Below are 6,000 nucleotides of genomic sequence, written 5' to 3'. Positions count from 1 at the left end.
ATCATTTTAAAAATCTAAGGGCTTTTTGCATCTACCTCCCTGTGGATCCTGAAACATTAGATTTAAAACCAAATAGTTGTAAGCTGCCATGTGGTCATTGGGGAATTGAACTCATGACCCTTGGAAGAGCAGGCAGCATTTTTAACCCCTATGTTATCTCTTTAGTTCCTTATTTAGATGGAAAATCTCTTGGGCTAGTAGCCAGCATTGTTCGCCCCGCCCGTTGCCCCAGGCTATGCCTTTGTTACCTAGGATCAGCACAGCTCAGCTCAGCCAAGCAGAACAGAAGCCATTCCAGCCTCAGAGCCCCTCACAGTTTTAGGCATATTGTAAGCCTTTTGACCTGGCAGCTTGTGGCACCGTTCTCATTCTTGGTACTGCTGTGATACCCTCCAGGCCAGGCACCAACTGAGCCGGCATAACGTGTCTCCCACCATAGCCATAGAGCAAAGCTCCGCTCCAGCCGCCCTCCAGCCCCAGCTGCACCCATTCCGAGCCCAAACCGGTGCACGGAGCAAAGCTGAACTCAGAGAAGCAGGCTTGAAAGGACCTCATTTAATCTTTAAGGGAATTTGGGCGTCGTTTAGTCTCTTTGGCTGCTTTCTGCTGTTATTGGGCCGCTGAATTTTAGGGGTATACATTACAACATTTCAGGAGGTCTCGGTGATTTAAACCACGTAAATCCCAAGTACACCCTTAGGCTCTCCCCCTTCGTGGAGACGAAAACAGAACCTCCCTCCCAAAACATCACATCCTCAGCAGTCTCCAAGTTTAAATATCCCTCTCCCATCCAGTACATAAAAGACAACATGAACAACATAACATAAAGCTTTTGACCCTGCAAATCAGCCCTCTCCCCCATCCTCATTCTCTTTTAAAATCATTGGGGGGTCCTTTTTAACTTATTTTCTTTTCTGTCTCCCCCATTCTTTACCGGAGGGTCCTTTTTAACTTATCTGGGTGAGCGCACAACCTCCCACTGCTGCTCAGTTTCTGATATGCTCTCTGGACTTTAGAACGTACCTCTCTGAGCACGCATGCCTGCAGTTCTGAATCCTCCTTGTGTCCAAGGGGTCTCCGGTGGTGCAAAGTTCTTCTTTTTCTTCTTCTTCCCGGGTATCGGAACCAGATGTCCCGCGCTACCGTCTCGCCAGCAAGAACCATGCGGTACACATAGGATACTTCTGCAGTAAAGCTTTAATGCCCCTTGGGAGAGCGGGCATCAGCCAACATGGCGGAGACCCAGATAAGATGGAACCCAACCCTTATAAAGGAAACAGTTCTTGCTTTTGACGTGTCACTCTTGGATTGGTTCACTGCCCATTATCCCAGATGATGCCTCGGGAGTAGGCAGGGACGCAGCAGTAGAGAGTTACCAAGCACGTGCGCTGGGATTAAAGGCGTGTGCTACATCACCTTGAACTCATAGAGATCTGCTTGTCTCTGCCTCCCAGGCATTGGGACCAAAGGCGTATACTACCACGCCTTGAGGTCACAGAGGTCAATCTGCCTCTGCCGCCCAGGCATCAGGACTAAAGGCGTGTACCGCCACACCTTGGGGTCACAGAGGTCAATCTCTACCTTTGTTCCTAGAAGCAATGGAGAATGTGGTCCGGCCCTCCACACACACACACACACATATGTATCCACATTGTTGCGGGAGCGCCTTCCGCTCCTTCAGCCAATAGCCACTGAAGTACGAGCCCACTGGGACATGGTCTATTTCTCTTTAAAAAAGAGCAGCAAGCCTCGGCTCGCTCTCTTGGCTCCGGATCCTGCACCAGTGACTAGGCTCCTTTTCCTGACGGCTGATGTTTTGTAAGTTTTACCCCGCAAAATAAATACCCCTTTAAATCCTAACTGGTGTGGGATTGTTTTCGCACGTTACCACATGAGTATACATGTGTGTATGTATTTGTACATATAACTTCAGCTTTCTTTTGGTTTGTATGATGTTCGATCTTTATATTATGCTTCAAATACGATTTCTCATAACAGCATACGCTGGCTTGTAAGAGTCTGCACTTCCCAATGGATACCCACACCCGGTTCAGGCTGCGCGCTTTCCCGAACTCGGGCCCACGAGAATGGACGATTGTCCTGAGGGTTGAAAAAGAGACACACACAAAAGAGACCTTTGCTCATTTACCAGAGTAAATGGCAACTTTATTAAACTCAAGTCGGGTATTTATACCAGTGGGCTAGAAGGATCGAAAATGCAAAGCCTCCTCCCATCCAGGAGCAGGAGGAGAAGATTAAAGTCTTCCCGGCGCCTCGGGCAGAGACAGCTGGGGAGCCAGGCTATGGACCCACTGCTAAAACCTTGAATACAAGTGGAATCACCATAACAAAAAGAACCAGGTTCTTGCTAAGTTATCCCCTCAAGCCAGAGCTAGTGCAGAGTCTCCAGGGAGCCGGAGGTCACATGGCCCTGCGAATCGCCAGGAGAAGGGAAAAACCTTGGTAGCTACAAGTCTCCCTTTTTATATATATAAAATATGATGACTAGCACCTTGTCTTAGGTGGTGATGGCCAGGCAGATTCTTTACCCGTCGTGGAAAAAGTATTCCAGGTCAAAATACCTTTCTGTCTTAGGTCAGAGTCTCCTCCCATTCAATCCTTACCCGTCTTTGGTTACTAGTCATACATAGAGTCCAGCCAGATTATGCTGAAAGATATTTCAAGGCGAACGCCTACTAGGGCCAGGCCATGGCGGACCTGAAGCCACTGGCCAGGAGAAGACATTCCAGCGTATGTATGCATAAGCATTCCTGGAAGAGACAGTGCTTGCACAATATCTGAAACGTTGGCTTAGAATAGCGCCCTTGAGTAGTGCTACAGCACCGGCAAATGGGACCCCCGGTATGACTAGCCAAACTAAATTAGAGCCAATTAGCAATTTTGTATTCCGGGGTCCGAGAAAAAGCAGCAAAATCATAACCTGTGACCAGCAGAGGTTAAAATCTTCACCCAGTTGTGAAGATTGACTACAACGTCCAATTGTGAATTTAGATACTTTGAATAGTATGGTAATTCTGTATATCAGGCAAGGTTTTAGCCTTGAGCACCCAAAGCTGCTATCAGGGCAGGGGAAGTAGCTGTTTTCCCCTCAGGGGGTCAAGCAGCCTTGGCTGAAAGGGACAGATCAGGCAGAGAGACAGAAAGCTGGGAAAGGGGTAAAATCAGGCGCTGGATCATCTCTCAGGAATCTGCCAACTCCGCTGCCGCCTCCGCCGCCGTGTCCGTGGGATCTCTCGATCTCGCCTTGTCTTCAGGTTTCTGAACAGAGGAATCCACGGTCTGCACCAGACGTTCAGGGACCCAGATCGGGAGCTCTGCATCCTGTGGAAACACGCAAACTGTTCCTCTGCCCCAGATATTGATACAGGAACTGCTGTTGTACCTTATCAGCAGCAATCACCAACCCAGCATGTGCTAGACACTCCTGCAGCTCAGCAAAGGCCTCAAGAACTACTTTTGGCTCCTGTCCAGTGAGAAGCATGTCATCAACATAGTGGATAATATACAATTGAGGATATTTCTGTCTGATAGGGGCAATAACCCTTGCCACAAACACCGGACAAATGACTGAACTGCATGACATTCCCTGTGGCAAGGTTTTCCACTGGTAGCGTTTGAAAGGTTCTACGAGATTTGTGGAAGGCACACTGAAAGCAAATTTATCAGAGTCTTTAGGATGCAGGGGAATGGTGAAAAAAACAATCCTTCAGGTCAATAACTAACAGATGGTATCCTGCAGGGATACCCACCGACTGTGGCAAACCTGGTTGGGTGCTACCCATTATTTCCATGCAATCATTTACGGCTCTGAGATCCTGCAACAATCTCCATTTACCTGATTTCTTTTTAACCACAAAAATAGGTGTATTCCAGGGGGAGGTGGAGGGCACTATACACCCCGCCTCCAGCTGTTCCTGGACCAAGGTCTGAGCAGCCAGTAGTTTCTCCTTACTAAGGGGCCATTGCTCAATCCATACAGGTTTTTCAGTTTTCCATTTAATAGGTATATAATCTGGCTGCTCTGCAATGGCCCCTAAGAAAAATTTCCTAGTCCTGCACGCTGTCCAGGCAATTGCTGGATCAAGTTCTTGTCGGCTAAGGTCTGAACGTCTCCCTGGAGATTTTTACCCAGACCTCGGCCGGGGACAAAGCCCTGATTAGCTAGCATGTGCCGCACGGGTTCCGTGGTCAACACCGCTCCCATGGCCTGCAACACATCTCTTCCCCACAGGATAAGAGGAAGGTGTTCTAGAACATAAGGTTTAAAAACACCAGCGTGGCCCTCTTCGTCCTCCCAATCAAGGTATTGCGTGCTGCGCTCCGGGGAGCTGGCTACACCGACCCCTTGTAACGCAGTGCAGGCCAGCTGAAGGGGCCAGGAAGCGGGCCAATGTTTCTTAGCAACCACGGACGAGTCAGCCCCAGTGTCAGGGAGACCCGCGAATTTCTTCCCACAGATGGTTAAAGTGAGAGCAGGGCGGTCCTTTAGGCTAGCAACCCAGAACGCCCTAGGGGATTTGCTGGGGTCAAGCCCTTCGCCTCCTCCCCGTACTTGTTTATTTAAGGGATTAGCAGAGTGAAAACTGCACAGGAGAACCAGTTGGGCTATCCTCTCCCCGCGGGGGATGACAAGGACCCCTACGGTGGCTTCCACCATAACTTTGATCTCTCCCAAATGATAGCTGTCAATAATTCCTGGGTAAACTTTAATTCCTTTAAGCACAGAACTGCTTCGGCCCAGCACTAACCCTACAGAGTTCTCCGGAATGGGTCCAAACACCTCAGTTCCTAATGCTTGTGCCCCCATCTGCGGTGTTAATACTGCCCGGGCAGAGGCGCAGAGAGCTAATCCTGCACCTCCTGGGGTGCTTCGAGCAAGTTCGCAGACAGTGAGGTGCTTCTTTGAGGGACGAATCTGATCTGAGCATTTGGCTCGCTCATAGATTCTACTTTCTGAATATCCTCAAGGGTTTGTTTAAAACCTCTAACTGTTCCTTCACTAAGACATCTTCACTAAGGAGGGCATCTCTGATAAGACGCCATAGCGAATAGATCGCTAGAGGAACGGCTTTAGTTCCCCGTTCTCTCTGTGCAACACGTAGATCAGCCCTAACTTGTTCCCAGTCCTCGATATTAAGGTTCCCAGTTAGAGAGAACCAAGGGTTGAGCTCTGAAATTACCTTGATGGTCCCTTGTGCTGTGTCACCTTTGATCCTGGTGCCTAGCTTTTCCACGAGCTGCAGTAGCTGATCTGCTAACTGCCCTTCTAGCTCCGGAGTGGACATATCAGCACCCATATTCCTAAAAATCAAACTGTTCAACCTATACACCCCCTTATCACCCGTGCACAATTGCACATTACAAAACTGGCCAGATTCCGGATCGTGGGGGGGCCCTCACCTCTATTTGGGGTTCTCGTGGTGGATCCACTGACGGCAGGACGCGATTCTTCAATTCTTCTTTAAAGCCAAGCCCACCCGAGGGACGCCATCTGTAAGAGTCTGCACTTCCCAATGGATACCCACACCCGGTTCAGGCTGCGCGCTTTCCCGAACTCGGGCCCATGAGAATGGACGATTGTCCTGAGGGTTGAAATAGAGACACACACAAAAGAGACCTTTGCTCATTTACCAGAGTAAATGGCAACTTTATTAAACTCAAGTCGGGTATTTATACCAGTGGGCTAGAAGGATCGAAAATGCAAAGCCTCCTCCCATCCAGGAGCAGGAGGAGAAGATTAAAGTCTTCCCGGCGCCTCGGGCAGGGACAGCTGGGGAGCCAGGCTATGGATCCACTGCTAAAACCTTGAATACAAGTGGAATCACCATAACAAAGAGAACCAGGTTCTTGCTAAGTTATCCCCTCAAGCCTGAGCTAGTGCAGAGTCTCCAGGGAGCCGGAGGTCACACGGCCCTGCGAATCGCCAGGAGAAGGGAAAAACTTTGGTAGCTACACTGGCTCATTCTTTAACGACTTAAA

This window comes from Myodes glareolus, chromosome 25 (assembly GCF_982192425.1).
Source record: "Myodes glareolus chromosome 25, mMyoGla1.1, whole genome shotgun sequence".
Taxonomy (NCBI): domain Eukaryota; kingdom Metazoa; phylum Chordata; class Mammalia; order Rodentia; family Cricetidae; genus Myodes; species Myodes glareolus.
The sequence above is the reverse complement of the archived record's forward strand: the minus strand, read 5'-3'. Positions refer to the sequence as shown.